This window comes from Struthio camelus, chromosome 23, assembly GCF_040807025.1.
Source record: "Struthio camelus isolate bStrCam1 chromosome 23, bStrCam1.hap1, whole genome shotgun sequence".
Lineage (NCBI taxonomy): Eukaryota > Metazoa > Chordata > Aves > Struthioniformes > Struthionidae > Struthio > Struthio camelus.
In genome coordinates this window covers 5,177,706-5,197,783 of record NC_090964.1, presented here as the reverse complement: position 1 = coordinate 5,197,783, position 20,078 = coordinate 5,177,706, and the positions used below count along the sequence as shown (strand labels likewise).

The window sequence follows — 20,078 nt, the reverse complement described above, 5'->3', positions numbered from 1 at the left end:
GAAGGGTTGCTATGTCTTTTAATTTCACCGCAATGAACATCCTCTGCACCCATCCTTTCCCCCCTTCCACTTTACCCAAGCTCAGAAGCATCTTTTCTCTCAATTCACCCTTGGGCAACAAGCAGTTGCAACTACATTGCAATAGCAGCGAGACCGTTCCTTCAGGTGAACGGATGACAGCAAGGCACAGGCTGGAGACACCTAAACCTCCACAAAAACCTGCTCGATGCTTACGGAGATTCCCGTCCCTTCACCATCCCGCTTGCAGCCCAGCAAGGCTTTCTTGCTGTGGCTGAGAACTTACATCCCATGCACGCGCCGAGTCATCCCCCCAGTGAGCGCAAACTACCACTGCTGAGCCTAAGTCTCTGCAATCCTCACCTCCCACGGAGGACATAACCCTCCCACGGCGGTTCAGTTAACCGCTGAAAAGCCAAAGCAAACTCCCCTTGTGTGGTAACGGAGCGGCCAAGTTAACCAGGTGACACAGGCACAGCAGTTTTGACTGGAACAATCCTTACTCAAATTGTGGCCACTTAACACCAAATTCTGAGGACCAACTCAAGTATTGGGGGGGGGGGGGGGGGGGAGGAAGGACCGAGACAAACCCAACACTTAGGGGGAACAGCTTTTCTCCCTCAGGCTCAACCCTAGTCTAACGCTCCCCCTCTCCCGCCGCCTCAACTCCCTCCCCGCCGGGCCCTCGAGGCAGCAGCGGCACAGGGGCGGATCACACGTGTCGCAGTTTCTGTGGCCACTCGGGGCTTCTTACCGGGCTTCCTCAGCACCTCGTCGCCTCTCCGGGACGCCACCGCCTCGGTGCAGGTCGCCCTCGGGCTCCCCTCAGGGCAGCCCTCCGCGCGTCCCCCTCGCGGCCGCCCCACCCACGCCCTTGGCGCCCGCTGGGCGGTTGGCACCGCCTTCAGAGCCGGCCGGAACCGGTTCCGACCGCCCCCAGCCTTGCGGCCCCGCCCACGCAGCTCCCCTGCAGCCGTCCTGACTGAAACGCTGCGGTTTAAGCCCAATACTCGAGCACTGGGGCACTTCTTCGGGCTCGGACCCCGCAGACTGGATGTCTGTGAGCCTCCCGCAGCAGGGGGGCTACTTAGGAGGAGATTTGGGCTGGCAGCTCACACAGGCGCTCACAGGAATCAGGAGGAAGCAGGATGTTGCTTCTCAAGGTCTCTGAGCTTTTATTTTTAGCTGTTGCTTCTGATACTAATGATCAACAGAAGTGTTAGAAGGGTGAGCGTTTTCTTAACAGAGCTAATGAAGAGAAGGAGGTCAGGTGGGCAAGATAAGCAGTTAAAGAACCGCAGTGAAGTCCAGACAAGATAGAGTAAGAAGCTGAGAACAGGCGCGTCCTCTGATAATTCAGATGCAATATGTTGCTTTGAGATGGCAAACAATATAAACGCTGCAGATGCGCAGAAGGGGCAGGAGATGTGCTAGCAGAGAAATGAAAGTCTGAAGACATTAAAAGCAGTTAGGCATTTTGCACGCCTCTTGTTTGGCTCAGCTGAGGGACCCAAATTGCAGAAAGTCCTGGCTCACTTGCTCACTGGAAATGATGCCTCTTTCGGGTTCATGTCAATTCTTTTGGAAATGCCCTTACACAGACCCCCAGAATAGTCCGAACGGGAAGGGATTTCCAAAGGCCACTTAATCCAATGTCCTGCTCAGAGCAAGGCCAACGCTCAGTTCAGCCCAGGTGGCTCAGGTGCTTTGTCCAGGCAAATTCAAGAAATGTCTTGAATTTGCCTCAGATTATATGTGTTTGAACACAGATGTTCACAATGGAAATTTGGGTATGGAAAACAAAAAATGTTGGTTGATCTGAAATAATTTTTTGACCTCCCTATTAAATTGAATAGAACTTTTCAGAGTAGTAAATTATTCTAGGGGGATTATTCTCCCTATTTCAGAGGGAAAAGTCATGGATTGAAATGTTTATTTTACTCTTTTTTTTTGTCTTCTTCATTAATTTTTTTTTTATTATTTATTTTCATGGGTCAGAACATTTATTTTCTGGCCAATCCCATTTCTTCCTGCACAGAGATAGAGGCTGCTTGTCTCGTGAGTGAAGAGGGGCCAAAAGAATGTTCTTGGGATGGTTTCTGCAGAGTTGCCTAAACATTTGCTTTCCCTACCTTACTATAATTTGCCTTAATGTACAATTAATACTTGCCACAAGCTGGACAATTAGACCTTGTCATTTGGACTGCGCTGCAAAAAGCAGCGCTGAATCTGCCCTGGAAAGCTGCAGGGCTCTGCTGCTACCCAGGGCTCTGCAGAGCTCTAGCAATCTCCATCTTCCTCTGGGAAACTGCAAACGTGAAGGGAGAAATAAAAGTGCTGCCTGATTCAGTTTCCTTTAATTGTTCTCTTTTGGTTGAGGTGACTCATGGAAATTCAGCTCCCCAGCAGTGGGTGTGCCACACTGCAGTATAAATATTCCAGCTGAGTAATGAGCTGATGGAGGTGTGCTGCTCTTTGGGCAAATTGTCTTCTTGTGGCTCTTTGGCTGCTCTCTGCTGTAGGTATTGCAATACAAGCATGAGTACGTTCACCTTTCTTGTTTCCTAAGCATCTGTGTGAACATACACATGGCTCAGGTCAGCTCTGTCCTGTCTTCTTTTTGAGGAGCTGTGGATGAGAGGCCAAATCCTAGGGCCAGATTCTGGTCTCCGATACTATAATATTATCATTGTCATTACACAGTAGTATATGAAGGCTGAGCCACAATCAAAGCCCTTTTGCGCCAGATCCTATCTACTTTTATATCCTGTGGGATATAATCTCCACCTTGTAGACTTTAGAGTCTCTAATGAAACCAGCAAAGAGTCTAGGGTGAAAATGAGGCAGGTTAAAGGGTTGTCTCTTCTCTGAGGCTTGCAGAACAGAGTAGAGACAGACCAAGAAATACCCGGGGCTCTGCCTCACAAGCCAGCAAAAATGAAAAAAGTAGTCCAGGCAAAGAATCATTCCTTTGGTCTGGGATTTTTCCTTGGGATTCTGTCTTAAAAATAACTTATTTTTCAGCTAATAAGAAAAGCAACCAATACGGTCTTCTTGGGGCAATGAGAGCCAGTGCCATACCTGGATAAGAGTGTTGCAAGACAACTTTGGGAAAGATGGCTAGAGAAAAAAGCGTTTGGGGAGGTAGCAACCTTCCCATCCCTGGAGAGGAAATTAATTAATGCTCTTTAAGGGTCTTCAGTGTTTTTTCTTTTGTAGACCTCTTAACCATTTTCTTAGCAGAGTAGAGAACCCTGCCCAGTGGATCTAAGCTTGCTGCCATAGGATGACTTGCATAGTTAGCTTTCTGCAAACCCCTCTACAGTAGTCTGTGGACCCCAGGCCTGCAGAGCTCAGACTGGAAAGCAGCAGCTGAAAGGCCAGGGAGTCTTTCAAGTTGCAACTTAGTGTTCTTGTTCATGTAGGCACTGAGGACACTTGCATGCATGTTTACTAAAGGGGTCTACAGGTCGAGGACCCTAAAGGCTACAGGAAGCAATCAGCGTGGAGTGGGATAAAGAGCAGGGTAAGAGGAGACCTGGGGAGACTGGAGGAGAGTTAATAGTGGTTTTATAAAGGGAAGCATAGCCCCGCTTCAAAGGGCTTCACATACATGGGAAGAGGCAACCATTTGCTGTGGTGTACTAGGATCTTTAGAAGGCTCCTGAGATTTTAAGGAAACTCAGTGGCCATGGAATAAGACAGAAGGTCACTGCATGGATAAGTAATTAGTTACAAGGTAGGAAACAGAGGGTAGTACCAAGGGCTTGGTTATTGCAATGGATACGGCCCCAGGTGAATTCATTACATCCATGGTGTTCAGGAATCACTCTCAGTCAAGATGTGTCTGTGTTTCAGACTGGTCAGTGCTGCATAACATCAGACTCCACAGAACATAACATTGCTTGTAGATAGTGCTGGCCAAAGCCCTTCAAAGTGAGAATTTCCCAGAGGCTGAGTAACATTTTCCAAGATGAGACACTTTTTTTGTATATCTAAGTCACACTGACTTTCTGTGAGACTCTGGAAAGGGGAGCAATGTGGAGAACCTGGAAAAGATGGAAAACGCGTCTCTGACTAGGCAGGCATTCCTGAATTGTTAAATGCAGTTCATTTGAAATAAAGTTATGGATGAAACCATGAAAAGTTAATGGTTTAAATTTGAGGAACCAATATCCTGGGAAGAAGTTATATATGTCTTCTTTTCAGTCAAAGACCTGAGATTCTCCCATACTGAATCAGTACTTCCGAGGAATAAACATGGAAAGGACATAGACATTTACCTCAGTGGCTTCCCACTACTCTCATACAAAATGTGACTGTGGCCAGGGAATAAGGGAGGGGCAAAAGGCAATGAACAGGCAAAACACAGGCATATGATAATTCACCTGACCTGGATGATGTCAAGGAAATGTTTGGTGAAAAGAATATTCTTAAGGCCCAGATAAGAAAGGAACATTTTTCTTTGAATAAAACTTGGAGGAATTCTTTGCAGCTACTACAAAAGTAACTCTTCCTTCAACAGCAAAGCAGCCTGGAGATCTTGCAAGCTGTATTTATAGCCTCTAACCCTATGGCTAGTATTCATCCTTGCGAAGCATCTGTCTTAAAAACTAATGAAGGCATTCGGAAGAAGCTTTGAGTTTGATTCCCATCTGGCTCACAGTGTTCTACATTTTTTCTCAAATCTCCAAGATCAGAAGTGGGTGACCCCATTAGAATTAAACAAGAAATGACCCAAACTCTTCCCCCTCACACTCATACTGAACTGAAACTCAGTTCTTTTGGAGGAAGAAAGAGGTTCAGATTGCCTTATACCCTTCTTCTTTCTCGTGCTTCCAAAGAGCAGCACTGAAGCACAAGGCTCGAAACAAAACACCTGCATTTCCTTCTCAGCCTCTGGCACAAACCAATGCTGCAGCCATGTGCCAATCCCCTAAGCAGAGAGCATCTCCAGTTCACAGTAGATTCAATGGCCTTTCTCAAACTTGATTTCTGAATCTTCAGTCTTACACCTTTGAGCCTGAGTATCCCCAGATAGCAAAGTAGATTAAGAAAACATGGATCTGAAAACAAAGCAGAAGTGATCTTGATGCACTATGGCCCCAGCAGAGGCATGAGGGGAAATATTGTTTGTAGATGTTGAGGTTATTGTGTAGCCCAGAGATACTGGGAGCTCATGGCTCTGTGGTTGCAAAGAATTGCAGGTGTCCAGAGCTGATCTCAGAAAGGCAGGAGGGTCATTGCTTAGAGGGCTCAAATACAAGATATCTGAACTCAATTTCATGTTCTACCAGAGGTTTCTTGTCTTACTTCAGGTGACCAAAGGGCTGGGCTGAGAAAGAAGGCCCAAGCAGAATTTGGGGAGAAGATTCAGGTGGTATGCATTGGCACATAGAATGGGTCTTGAGAAGAAGAGGTGTACCTAAATGCAGTGGCCCATGCAGAGAGTCACTTGCATACTCTGAAGGCTCCTAAAGCTTCCTGCCCCCTTCCCTCTTGACTGGCTCTTCCATATGCACCAAAGTGCCCTGTGCTGGAGGAAGGGGAGTGAGGGGACGGCTAGACTGATAAGTCACGTCAAGAGATGTTCAAGAAAGCTTCACCCTAGCACTCTTTTTGGGTACATTGGTCGCTGTTTTATCTATGCCTCAAGGCTCTGCAATGCAGCCTATACACAAAGAATGAAGAGCATTTCTGATGTGGAGGGGGAAAGTTCAGTGAGACTTGCACAGAAATAACGTGACCCCTCCAGATATCTCTAGATAGCAGCAACCTCACATCCCTTTCTGTAGAGGGAGGGTTGGGCAAACTGGAAAACATGAATACTACGGTGATGCCTGTCACTGATAGTCTAACTCCAAGGCTTGTGTCTGGAATTAGGCTGGCCTTTCTCTTGGACTGCTTTTTCTGGAAAAAACTATATTGAACTGGATATCATCCAGATGAACAAATCTATTATCTGTGAGACTGTTCCGCATGGTAAAGCCCTTCTTTGTTCATTGGTATCCAGGAGCTGAGTAAAAAGGTCGGCAGGCTGTGCCGAGGAGCACTACAGGGGGCTTGTCAAAACACACTTCATCGTTGCTGATCGCTTGGAGTGCTGCTGAAGGGACAATCGCCCCGAGCTCCGACCTGGTTCCCATCTGTGGTCCCTCTCCCCAGGAGTGTCTCTGGGGCTGTCAGTACCGTTAGCCCCACTGGGGAAATCAGGAACTCTCTCTGGCAGGGAGGAGCTAGGCAATGCTTACAGAGCTGGGCTGGTGTCTTTCAGGAAAAGAGGACTGGGCTCTGTATTCACCTCAGAAGTGGCAGTCAGCAGAGGCTGCAGGAAGAGTTGTTTGTCAGTCAGGGCAGTCAGTGGTGCTGTCAGTGAGGCAGTGTTTTCCTCAGCTCCAGATGTGAGGGAAGGTGAGATGGGCAGTGGCCACACTGGCAGAGCCATGTGCTGGCTGGGAACATGTCTGCATTGCAGTGACCATTAAAACACACAGGCACTTGCCTGGCCACAAGCCAGTGTCCAGGGCAAAGGCAGAGGAAGGGGCAGGTGCAAGACCTCAAGAGCTCTGCCACCAGGGAAAGTGGATGGGCACTGCCCCAAGCACTCAGAGTTGCAATCAAGACATCTTAGTGCTGCATCTCCAAGGCTGGCACCTCCTGTTGGGGACAGAGCAGAGCCCCAGGCTCTGTCAGCTGGAGTGGTCCCACAGAGGTGCCTCATCTTCACTCCCTCTGACATTGGCATGTGTCACTGGGCACATCTGCATGTCAGAGCCCATTGGCTGGCTCCAGAGTTTCCCAGTAGCCTTTGCTCCCTCGTGCATCAGTGCTGGCACTTGTGGTTCACAGTGGCTTCAGCTGCGTTTCCAGGTGCTCCTGGCCAGATTCCACACTCCTTGGGCAACCAAGGAGGTGGGAGGTGGCGAGAGGGGCTGCTCCACGTTTTCATTCAGTGAACTGGTGCAGCACTTTCACACCTTCCATTCTTCCTGTGGCATTGACAGCTCAGAGTCAGTGGCTTTGAGTCCTTGTCATAGCTATGCTTCGAAAGGAAGGGCAGAGGAACAACCCCCCCAAGACAGTCCGCTTCCAGCTCCCGGAGAGGCACTGGCGGGAGGAGCTGGAGCAGGAGAGGCAAGAGGCTGCTGCTGCATTTTGGGATGCAGCAGGTCCCTCGAGCTTTTCCATGCTGCCATGGGGGGAGCCCAGCCAGGTGGACGAGGATGGCCTGCCACACGGGCGGCCTGCTCGAAAGGCCAAGAAGAACTGGCTGAGGGGCCTTTCTTTTCGCCTCGAGGAGCTGGGCAGATCCTGTGCGGGTAAGAAAGCCCCCCCGAGCCCGCAGGTCTGCGCGTGCAGCTGGGGCTTCCTCCCTTGGCAGAAGAGGGCAGCTCAGCCGGGAAAGAGTTCAGGGTGGTGTGTCCTGTATGGGCCTCCCGCAGCAACGTGCCAAGGGAAGAGAGGTGGCTCCCCCAGGAGATGCACTCCCTGCTTTGACTCAAGGCCACACGCAGGGGCTTCTCAGAGCGGGCACCCCAGGCGGGGATGGAGGGCCCCTGCCCACAGCAGGCTGGAGACCCTCAGGAGCAAGCGGAGCTTCTGCCTGGCCAAGCGGGCACCGCTGTTCATTCCTGGGGCTTTGGCATTCCTTGCAGTGCCAGCTTTCCGGTCTTGCTCCATCAAGAAGAGACGCAAGAAGGCCCAGGCACCTGTGGAGACCCTCGCTGCCGCGGGCCTTGCGGAGGAGCAAGGGGAGAGCGGCACCGCCGTCTCCAGCCCCACTGGCGACCAGGACCCGGTGAACGAGGGCAGCCCCCATCACACAGCTCTTGGCTGCCCACTGCGGGGACATCTGCGCCTCGCTCGGCAAGGAGCAGAGCCAGCTAGCCCGACACATGGGATCCCCGCTCCCCTCCCGGCCTGGTCCCACTGCAGGCAGCCTTGCTTGCCACTTGCTGTCCCCACTGCCCCCAGGAGAGGAGAAAGGCACTGGGCAGCTCGATCCCAAAGGGAAGCCGTTGGTTTGCAAGAGCCATTGTGCAAAGGCTGCCTTCCAGGGAGGTCCCCAAAGCCTCCTGTTGGAGTAGATGCTCTTTCTCTTGCTCATGCACTCTCTCCTCAAGCCATTTCCCTATTTCTTCCAGAGTACCCACACTACCATGAGAGCTGCCCAAACGGCCTGCCCACCTACTGTTCAAGCTGCAGCTTTGGGGCCAGGATTTTGGCTAAGCATCACAGAGCAGCACAGACAACATCCCCTCCCTCACCAGGAAAGACCCTTGTGAGGTGGAGAAGTGACCCCAAAAGCTGCTGGAAGGCCTCCTCTCTTCTGTGCCCTTCAGCTGTGGGCATACAAGGAACTCTTGCCCCGGGAGGAGGAGAAGCAGAGGGCTATGTTAGAAAACTCCTCTATGCACCAGGCATTGGGTTAAGGGTCTTTCTGAAAGAGCAAGGCAGCCCCTTCTCTCTTTGTGCATCCAAGAGCAAGACGCAGAAGACCAGCCAAATGATGTGGCAGCATTTGTGCTAGGGATGGTGCAAACTGTGCTGTCTCTTTGGAGGGACAGGGCTGGCAATTGCTGTTATTCCTTCTCCTAATTCCCCAAGCTCAGATTGCTGAGAAGTTCCAGGTTCAAAATCAATTCAGTGAATACAAACTAGCTACCTGCCATCACTGCACCAACACATCAGTGTTGGGGCTAAATTCTTAATTGTCTCTTAGTGGCTAATTAAATCAAATTTCCCATTGCATCCTTGAAGTGGTAATGCGCATGGGGTGACAGAGCACGTAGCCTTCAGAATTTACAAGACAAGCAGGGGAAAAACAGTGTCTTCATCTGGAATTGCATAAAAAGGGGGAAATTTTAATTTGCTTCAACACCAGTGCAAGCACCTGTCCCATCCTCCAGGTTGTTTGTCTATCCATAAACTTAGTATTTAATCACTTAACACAGAGCATTATAACCTGGCTGTTAGATACTGATGCAAATTCAATGCAGCACTCTGCATGCTTGGAGCACCTTCCATCCCTGGGGACCTGAAAATACTTTGCGAACTGCATCCACTTGCAAGAACTGTTTTATAAATCACTGCTGTGCTACGCACCAAATGGCTGTCTAATAACACCACCTAGCATTTCCAGAATGCTTATTTCCTCTCATCCTGTGACAATTCACTCAATGGGGGTTTCTTTAAATGTCATCCAGTAAAGAAGGGGCAGGAAGGGAAGATCACAGCTAAGCCAGGTGGAAATCTTTCTATTAACATGGTCATCTTGTTTAGAAAATGAGTTTAAACTATTTTTTATTTCTTGCTTCAATTAAAAAGTTTTTTTTCCTCTAAAACCTGGACAGTAGTTTTTTGAATAAAAAAGGCGACAATTTATCTGGGAAATGCTGCTGCAGTTTTCCACAGGAGTTTGTAGTTCATGTGATTTCTGACATGTTTCTCTTACATGGCCAGAAGGCCACATCTGAACATCTCTGAGAAGGTACCACAACAAAAAAGCCAAAAGGACTCCAGTTCTGGGGGCAAGCTGGTGTTTTCTTACACTTTTAAGGTCATTTAGCAGTAGCCGGTGGGACAGTTGCAAATGTCTCAAAAACATAAGCTGGGTCTGTGTTGACTCTGCCTGAGGCAAGCTGTTAGTTCTGGCGTAGCCAGAGCAAATGGAACATCATTGAGCCAGCTAGCTATTTTGTTAGGATTTCTGCAAGACAGCTCTCTGGCCTGAAGTCTGCATCCAAAGCATTGCACTAAGTCTTTTGAAACTTGCAGAATGTCATGTAATTCTCAGTAGATATGTTCTTTCTGACTTAGGCTTTCTGAATGTATTAGTGAGATATAGCAAAAATTTGGACCCTAAAAGAGGCAGACAGCTTCTGGCATGAGTCACCTAGGAGCCAAGAGAGATTCTTAGTGCCTAACGCATATTAGTTGTTCAAAGGCCTTCAGAAATGCAGCTCTTACGTACATTGGCTTATACTGCAAACACCTCTCTACACTTTAAGATGTTAAATCCTTATATCTGCCCCTTTGTGCTGAATCCAGGGCAGTTTAATACAGATTTGGAGAGACTCTGAGGTAAAGAAAAATTTGAAACAACCTGTGTGTCACTTTACCAACACCTGTATATAATCAGTCCTCAGAATGACCTACTGACAGCTGCGGCTAAGGAAGACGCAATGTCGGTGAGCAGGGGTCCCAGGCAGGCATGCGAATATTCCCAACAAAGTCCCACAAAAGTTAGACTCACCTCGCCTCCAGCTCCTGTTGCTGCCACAGTACATTTCTCTATAAAGGAGGGATTTAAAACTTTATATCCCAGACCATGAGCATCATACTAAAGCAGAGACTTGCTCTTCCAGAGAGGAAATGAAAAGAGTAACAGATAGTTGGGCTCTCTGGGAACCTTAATAAGTATTTTTCCAGCCAGGGTCACAAAGATGTAAGTAGTTGATGTGTTTGCTACCATCCAGACTGCACCTCTGATGTTAATTGAATCCTGTGATCCCTAGCATGCCCTTGCAACACCAATAACAGAAACATCTGGCAGAGGCAGCACAAGTGCATCAGAGCCCTGGTTCCAACAGCAATTAAAAAAGAAAAAAAAAAGGAAAAAAGCCAATTACATGTAATTGGATTCAGTAAACTGAATTATCTCACTATTAAAGCGGTGCTTGTTTTTTTAGATAGTGGGACATTCAAACTATCAAAAGCATTAATTGATTCATCCCTTTTTTCAAGTGCTTTCTCAACAGTGCCTCTGCTTGAGAGCTGCAACCTTTTGTTCACATGGCAAGTCTGAATTATATAGACCATGTTTATATCTTGGTAGCTCTATTCATTCTGACTTTTTTGTCATGTTGGTGTTTTAACTCAAGCATGAGCTGAGACTCCTGCAAAACATAATGGAACATTTATTTCTTCTTTTGTGGTGCTTTCGCTGTTCCTAGAGGTGTAATTTAACAAGGGAGAAAGGGAGGGGGATATTTTGGGTGTGATTCTTAGTTATTCAGTTCTTGCATGCTGGAGCAAAGTGGATGGGTAGGAGGCCAGAAGGAACCAGATGCCTCCTTCGTGCTGCTACGTGGCTTGGAACATGCCCTGTTCTCTGGCATCTTTTAACATAGTTTCAGGGCTGTACTAAGTCAGACTCTCTTTCCTGTGCCCTCCACAGGCACTGTTAATCAAAGGATGTTCAGAGCTCACAGATGTATCCCAAAGGCTTTCTGGGCCACTGCCAGCCCCATGGGCTCAGAGCAGTGTTATGAGAAGTCCCTTATACGCATTCTCAATAGCTAAGTGAGGGCATCTCCACAGGGATGTCAGTGAGTTGTTTGGTGCCTGAGTGGTACAATTGTCACTATGTATGACCAGAATAAGGCCTCCTACACCTTTCTTCCCGCCTCAGTAAATAGACAGTGAATGCTGGAAAAGCCAGCGATGAGAATAAGTCAGGTCCAATGAGTTATTTAGGCAAATTGAAAGTATTATGTCACTTTGATGGGCAGAGTTTCGGGCCAGAATGGTACTATTGGCATTTTCTTCCTTCTGAATCAATAACTCCTAAAGGATTTCAATTTAATTTTTAAAGGTTAATTCAATCACGAATTTGAAAACTCAGGACATTCTTTAAATTAAACTGTAATCAGATTTATTTTTTTAAATTGCACTTGCACAAAGAGAAGAACAATTTCCAAACCATACTTCAGCTTCCACTTCAAGGGATAATTGTTTCTTTTATCTCTAGTAAGAATCTGCCTCCTTTGCTTACCTCAGTTGCTCTTACGTATGCCAGTTGTATTCAGATATGTTTCTACTAATGCCCTGAAGAGGCAACTTGCAGAAAACCCAAAGATTCAGCTGAGTTTTTCTTTGGTAAGTGCTACTGACATCACCTGATCTCTGCGCATCTGAGAATCTCCCCACAGAAATGGGACTAGAGCTGAGGGACAAAAGCCCATCTGTTATGTGACAGTAGTCCTCCTCTTTTCTGTCTTCTAGTGCTTCTTATTCTCAGAGCTACAAGCCAGTGCTGGAATTGAATGCAACTTTAGGAGGGATTTTTTTTTGGGGGGGAGGGGGTTAACAGGATATTTCAGTCACCAAATTTTGTCAGACAAAAGAGATGACTGGGATTTTTGGAGAGAGCTGCTGGTCAGAGGGACCTGGGTGCCAAAATCTCCCAGGTATATGGAAATCCCAAACCAGATCACTTCAGAATACGTTTAAGGCTTCTGGGCAATGCAATAGCTTGAAAGACACAGGCAAACACCTGTTTGGGTTATTGGAACTTCTAAGCAGGTCTAAATCTTAGTGATTTAATTGCTCTCTTACAGCCAGGTTGGGTACCTTATCCAAAGTTCAGATCCTCAAAACATTGCTCTGCAGATGCCTAAAGCTGGAAGCAGAAGTCCTCAGGTACCAAAGTGTTCACCCGTGCTGTGCAGCATCATAAGATGCAGGAAACTTGACCTCAGCCTGGTCACTCCCAGCACAGAGCAGCACCACTTGGATAGAGCAGCTCAAGCCCAGAAGCACGACACCTGCCTTCAAGCCCTACTTCACCTGCTTTAGTGCCATGGGAGCACATGGCTTTTGAGGAACTGTGTTGGATCTCAGCACCTTTGCTATTGGCTTTGCATTTCTGCTAGTAAAATTCCTGTAGTTCTTAAATATTGGTTGCAGGGCTTCTGTAGCATCACAGCAGCTAAGCAGACTCACACTAACTCCCACAGGAACCCCGAAAGCGGAGTGGCCCCTGTGTATCCCACCCATTGCGCCTGATCCAGAAGAAATGTTAGAAAAGGGCCTGTCTGACTGCCCCCCTCCACCTCAAAACGCAGTTGGGAGGAGGGCAGAGCTGCAGTGGTGTATTGGGCATAAATTGCAGGGTTTCAGTAGTGGGGGGCTGCTGGGGTGACCTATGTGCCCCTTGCAGTCACACATGCTTCTAGCCAGATCTGAAACAGAGGAAAACAACCCATTGTATGCCAAAACTTGAACCAGTCAGAGGAGTACCTGGAACCTCTGCAAAACACATATTTAAGAAAGAGTGACACCACTGGTCAAGATACACATGAGGAGCCATGGAAGGAGACATGGGAGTACACAGGAAGAAACATGTGAAGAGATATGTGAAGAGACATAAGAGAGATGGAGGAGAGACAGCTGGAGATGCACTCTTCAGCCTCCATGGCACTGCATGCCAGAGCAGAGGAGCAATAAGAAGCAAGAAGCAGTGGAGGAAAATGAGCAAGAAGCAAGGAACAGCAGAAAGGAACTGTTACGCACAAGACCCCAACTTCCTATGCTGCTTGTCACCTCACCAAAGGGATTGGGGAGGACTGAGTGTAATGTGGGGCAAAAACAAGGAGAGTTGAGAGTAGGAAGAGGGGAGGAGAGGTGTTAGACTGAAGTTGAACCTGCAGAAGGGGAAGGAAAGGTTTTTCTCTGAATGTTTGTTTAACTTTTTATATCTTCTGTTTTTCTCAATACCCAAATTAGTAATTAAAATTCTCTGTTAATTTGCAGTAAATTAAATTAACTAGAATTGCCAGAGTCAAGAGTGTGTTGCCCCTGACAAATCGTTAAAGCCTTTGTCCAGATAGCTAGAAGAGAGTGGCCAGAGCCTAGATCTGCCCGATGGGATTGTTCCCACTCTACCAGCAATGATGTCCCACAGCCAGAACATACATAACGATTCATTAGACTAGGGTGGACAGCTCATCTCCTCCCCTCTCCAGGTGTTTTCAGCTGTAAGCCGTACACCTCTTCATCGAGTGTTTCTGCCTCAGAAGACCAGTTACCCTGTGGTTATGGCACATTCCCAAGAGCTGGGGGAGCAGGTAGCACCAGCCTCATGCCCCAGTTCAGGCCAAGTGGGTTTTCAACTACGGTCTCTTGCCTTGCAGGAGAGCTCTCGGACTGCTGGGGTACGAAGGGCCAGCCAGCCCTCCTGAGCCTCATGTATGGCTTGCTCCTATGCTTTTTGGCACCTCAGCCCAGACAGAGCCCTGGGATGACCCTTCAGCTGTCTCTGCTCTGCTCCACATAGCTCACCTGCCTTGAGCATGCCACCTCAGCCAGAAACTCGCTATTCGGAGAATCAGTCTGACACCATATCTGAGCTAGGGGCCGAGCAGCACAGAGGTATTAAGACTGAGGTAGTTTTACGTTTGCCCAGAGAGGACATCAGATAAGATAGCATCTGAATGGAGGTTTTATGGACTTTACTGGTACTTGATTGTGAGATTTAGGCCTTGAAAGCAGCAGAGAACTCATACCAGTTGCTTAATCTGCATCTGGAGGCACCTAACTATGAGTCAAATTCCAAGACTGTGAAGGCATCTTATCTTACTGATGAGCCCTTGACTTCAACAGAAGTAAATGTCTGTTACAGCACTCATAGGGGTGAGGAGGGGTCACACAGCGAGCCATTAGCAATCGAATAGGAGCTGCTGTCTTGACAGATGATGTAGCGAGGACTCAGAGGATGCTGATCTCATAGGAATGTGTGACACAAGTGGCAAAGAGCACTCACTTCTGTTCTGGGGAGTGAACTTTCACAAATAAACCTCCTAATTTCTAATCCAGGTCTTTCACTTTTTGTGAAATTGTCATGAAGTGTTTTTCCTAATATTTTTCATAACTTAATTCCCAAGTCCTAATCCTGCTGTCCTTTGAAATTAAGAATTTATGTCCGTTCAGTGACAGGAAGCCTGGACCCAGTCAAATTATTGCTAATCACAACAGCTTTCCATTTTGCAAAAGTCACACTGACACTGCAGAAGGCAATGGGTAATATAATGCTGCTGTAGTGCAACCTCCTCTCAGTACAGCAAGATGTATTGTTTCAGAAACAATGATTCCCTCCGATTTCATTAGAAACCCCCATTAATTGAACCCTCCAATACATAATGGGTACCTGACACTTTTCATCATACAGCCATATAGTGATCAAGGACACTCCAGGTAGATTAGTGCTATAGGGTGACACATGGCACAGGAAAACAATAATGAAGATAATTATGAAGATAAGGTCCCTTTGGGAAACCATTGTACTAAATGCCTCAGAAAATCTGAACTACCAAGAGATTTTCCCATAAGCACTCTTCTCATGGAGAAGTAGTCACACGTCCAAGAACATCAAGGTTAAAAATGCTTCCTGCTTCATTATTGTAAGACAATGGATTTCTTCTGAACTATTGTTTATGTACCAGATGGGCCATTGATGTTTTGCTTGAAATAGAGAGAACTGTGTGATTACAAAATGCAATAAAACCCCCAAACACCTCTCTGACTGAAATGCGATCATCAGCAGTGGCTTTGTTTAAGGTGACATCTAAAGTCTAAAAAACTTGCTGTAATTAACTATGGCAAAAATAAAACAAAATGACACTGTAAATATTTTTTTTCAGGATTTGATGCTTCTGCAATAGCAAACAAAACTGTCGAATAAAAACAGCTGGAGCAGAGTTTTTCTGCTAAGAGAGGGGTCATATGTTAGAGAGGATTTTGATATCATAGTGACAAATGCTTAAGAAAAATGCTGTCACACACATATGGGTCAATAAGTGGCTTAGAGCAAAATCCAAGAAGGCAGGGACAGGCTCAGGTGGAATATAGGCACAAATATGTCAGACAGAAGATCTTTACCCCAGCAGCTACAAAACCCTGCAGGCAGCAAAATTATACTAGTCCTCATACTTTGTTCCTGAATATTTTCCAGTTGCCTCATTGGGTTGAATGAGATCATGCAGCTGATGCACTTCTGAGTGATCACTGCTGTTCAGGGACTTACTGCCCGCTTTCACTGAGCAGAAGAGTGGAGCTTTTGTCCAGGATGTGGGAGAGCTGGATGTTAGGACTTCTGCTGATGTCCTCTTCAGCAGACTCCTTATCTCCATTGCCCCATGAGAAGAGTCAGACTATCGAATACGGCCTGGTAAGGCTGGAGAAGGCATTGCCCAGAGAGGCTTTCTCCGTCCCAGCTCAAAACAGAGCATATTAGCTTAACCACATTGCCATGATCATGCAGCTATGACATATCTGGAGAGCACAGCTCTGTATTGCTTCAATATGAGTGTCTTGGTTTGGCTTCTGCGCCTCCTCATGTAGACATATCCAAAAAGACCATCTCCTAACTTAAACAAAATTTATAAGGAGGAGAGTAGAGGTGGAACCAAGATGGATTTCTATTTTTCCCGGCAGCAAGAATGGAAATTTTCAACTATAGTTTATTTTGTTTTATGTACCTGGCATTTATTATCTAAAAAAAAAGTAGATTGTCTTTTTTGTGCATTTCTGCTTCTTTCTGATTATCAGTGTGTTGTCAGTTCCTTGCTGCAGGCACTGTTTTGTGATAATCCTTCTAGAATAAGAAAACTAAAAAAAAAGAGAGACTAACACAATATGAATTCCAACGATCTCTCCTTTTCAATTAATGACTCAAATAAGCATTTGATTTACATTCATAGAGACACTTGCTGCAGGCTAATTAAAAATAACGTATTGCTGGCAGATCATTTATTGAGGGAAAACAAATTGACAAAAGATAAATTAAGTTGCTACATAATTAACTGAAAAAAATACACAACTGAAATAGTAAATTAATACATACATTTATCAATATCTCAGCCAGGAGTGAATAACAAAGTTTAAATATTCTCGGAAAAAATAGCTGAGGAAAGGTAACTAGAAGATCTGGCTGAAAACATTTCAAGTATTCTGTGACTTATATTTGTATGCACTTTGTGCAAATAGCTACAGCACTGCAAGATTTCATGTATTCAGTTAGACCTTGAACTTGTCAGTCCAAGGTCTTGTCTGCTGGCCAATACCAGATGTTTCAGGAAAGGATAGATGAAACAGTGCAGGAGACAGCCTGTGAACAACCTTGGTCCTAGGAATTTACCTCCTGTATCCTAACAGTTTTGATTCTATAGTCCTGAAGAATGAGGGTTTACAGCTATGCCAGAAGTTCTTTTAAAAAGTATTTTAAATCCAATCTGTAGTAATTCTAAGTATGGATAAATGGATAAATGTCTGGATAAATGCCCAGACATTTCATTCCATATGCATTTTCATGCTGCTCTCATCACTGTAATATCTGTGGACAATGCTGGTTTATATTAAACCATGTGATAAAAATTTGCCATGAGTTTTTTTGTCTATTTGATAGCTGTTCTTTAAAATTACCAAAGATTTGACCAGGAAAATTGGCCAAGAAAAGTCTCAAAGTGCTCAAAATTATGATAAATTTGGCATGAAATTGTTCCATTGGGTGGAATAATTCTGCTATCTGGAATGTTAATGCAAAAATGTATGAATTATTCGGGCAGGGGGGAGGAGGAGCTGCTGTGTGGTTATCTGTGGTGCTTGAAATACGTGCGGCTAGAGTTACTGAAAGTTTCTGGATAATGAAGAGTGACAACAACCCCAGGAGACAGGTTGGGGAAGATTAGTAAAACGCAGGCAGACTCAAACTGTCCAGAAATATCTTATAATGTGTTGGCAATAGGGCCTCTCTATAGTGATTATACCGGTGACTCTCTAAGCTCTGATTTTAACCAAGAGGGAGGAATTGATTGAGAATACAGAGGTGGAAGGCAATTTGGGCGAGAGTGACCAAGGACCATGAGAGTTCATGACTCTTCGACAGGATAGCAAAGCATACACGCATTGGATTTCAAGACCACAGACATCAATATACCCTGATAATTGGGAAGTAGGAGCTCATAAGACACACCAGTCTAAGGGAATGAAGTCCAGAAAGCCAGCAGTTGCTTAAAGACATTCTGTTACAGGTACAAGTGCAAATTATTCCAAAATGAAGGAAGGAAGTTAAAAGACACCAGCCCGGCTAAATCAGAAACTATTCAGTGTCCTCAAAGAAAAGAAATACACAAAGTGAAGACTAGAACAGATTGATAAGGGTAATTATAGAAGAACAGCACAACTAGATAGGTACAAAAGGTCAAGTCTCTCAGTGAGATACAAGCACCAAGGGGCAGAAAAGGTTGCAAGAAAGTAGCCTGCAGTCACATATCTGAAAAGAGGAAAAGCAAAGAAAGAGTTTATCTGCCTTTCAATGGGGGAGGAAAGCTATTGACAGATGTTGCCAAAAAGACAAAATTGTTCGTGTTCTTTTTTTTTTCCTGCTGATCTTCACTGAAAAGGTCAAATACAAGCCTGTTATCTAATACATTAATACCAATGACACGGTCTGATAGTCAATATTGTTGTTATCAATTGGTGACGGAACAGAAATGTCAGAACAGGAAGGGAAGGCTGCTAAATATGGGATGGGGAGCCGAGCACGACAGCACAGCCGGCAGGGCAGAGGGCTCATCCCGCGTTTCGCCAGTGAGGGGAGCAGAACAGGCCTGGGGGGGGCAGCTGGGGTCAGCCCAGAGTACATGGCAATGAGGCAGGTTTCAGGTCAAGCCAGGAAGTCAGTCCGCAAGTTGGGATTCAGATCAACAGAGTCCATAGCTAGGCAAGGCTGTAGCTGAGTTGGAGACCAGTACTCCGAGGACATATCTCAAACAGGTATTAAAGGCCCAGGCCTGAGCTTAAATGGGGCTTGTGGGCCCATGGGCAGGGTGTGGGTGCAGGCTCAAGGTGAGGCTGGTCAGGGCCATTGAGACCTATTAGTCCCTCAAGGCCCTGACAAGAAAGAATGGTCATTAAAGTTACTGATGTCACCGAAGTGGAAGAAGCTGTAAGCATACGGAGGACAGGAGTGGAATCAGAGATGATCTTGACAAATTGGAGAGCTCAGCTGAAAAATAGGATGCAATTTAATAAGGACAAATGAAAAGCTCCAAACTGAGGGTGGGATTCTTCTGCCCTGACCTCATGGGCTACTGGAGATGTCTTAGCTCGTCACCTCCCACTCTTTGCATAGTCAATATGGAGAGACAGGTACCTCCAGGTGGCTGTTCCTCTTATCCTAACGTTGACATCAGCAGCAGATGAGATGAATAAAGCTCTAGAGGTTCTCATTTCTCTTCACCAGCAGCACAAAGACAGGACTGGAAATGATAGGCTTAAGAGTAATTCTCCAATAAAGATCAGGAAGTTACAGTTCATCACAAGCTCATATTGAGTCAATAATGTCACACTGTTGCAAAAAGGCAAACACCACACTGAGATGCATAAGCAGGTGTACAAGCTGTCAGACGTGCACAGCATCATCTTTTTCACTCCGCTCAACTCTGATGCAGCCTCAGCTACCATATGGTGCCTAATTTTGAGACCCCACTTCGAGAACTATGTGGACAGATAGGACAAACTTTAGAGAAGAGCAACAAGATTAATCAGAGGTATAGAAAACGTGACGGTGAAGAATGATGGAAGGAACTGGGTCATTTAGATTAAAAGGGGGAAGCTATGAAACCTCTTGCAGTTAACACTTTTAGGAGGATCTGACAAGAAAAGTTTGGAAAAGGCTGATTCTAGGGCACGAGGATTGTTTAGATGACCTCAAAGGTCTCTTCCTGCCCTACCGTTTCCTTGTTAGTGGTAACTATCCACCTAGCTAATTACTTCTATGGCTAATATCACCTTGCTCTGTGACCATTTTATTAGTTTTTTCTTGTGTCCTTGACACAAGGTATGATTGGGGAAGATGATCTAGCCTAGCATTTGTACGGCAATCTGATGCAGGGAGAATTTATTGGGAGTGGTGATATGGGCAGGGTTTTGGCTCAGACTTTCAGAATCACAACCCCAAAGGAGTTCAGCACACTGGAAGTACTCAGAGGAGCTGATTGGCCCCATAAGCACTGAAGACAATCATTCACAAAGACTAGCTTCAGTCTAATGCCTCCGGGCTTCTTTTATAGTCAGTGGGAAGAGAGCTGGTCACTTTGAGAGGGTAATCCAGTCAGGAGCTCCATTTTGATTACTCTAAATCCCTTGGAGAAGAAATCTCTCTTTCCTTTGGCTCTAGGCAGGGGTTCAGATGAGCCTCACTGAGTTGGTCTCAGCCTGTGGGAGCAACCACCTCCGTCTCCTATGACCGTGCTGAGTGTGATATAGTAGCGTCAGGG

The 20,078-nt window shown here is 46.1% G+C and overlaps 1 long non-coding RNA gene across 1 annotated transcript in view; it reads right to left on the bottom strand.

The window, feature by feature from the left end:
* LOC138062040 (uncharacterized) overlaps nt 1-853 on the bottom strand; it is a 110,358-nt gene extending 109,505 nt beyond the window's left edge. Inside the window, exon 1 of the long non-coding RNA XR_011136015.1 lies at nt 773-853. This is a non-coding gene — a long non-coding RNA (uncharacterized lncRNA). The remainder of the gene's footprint in view (nt 1-772) is intronic.
* Between the last annotated feature and the right edge of the window lie 19,225 nt (nt 854-20,078).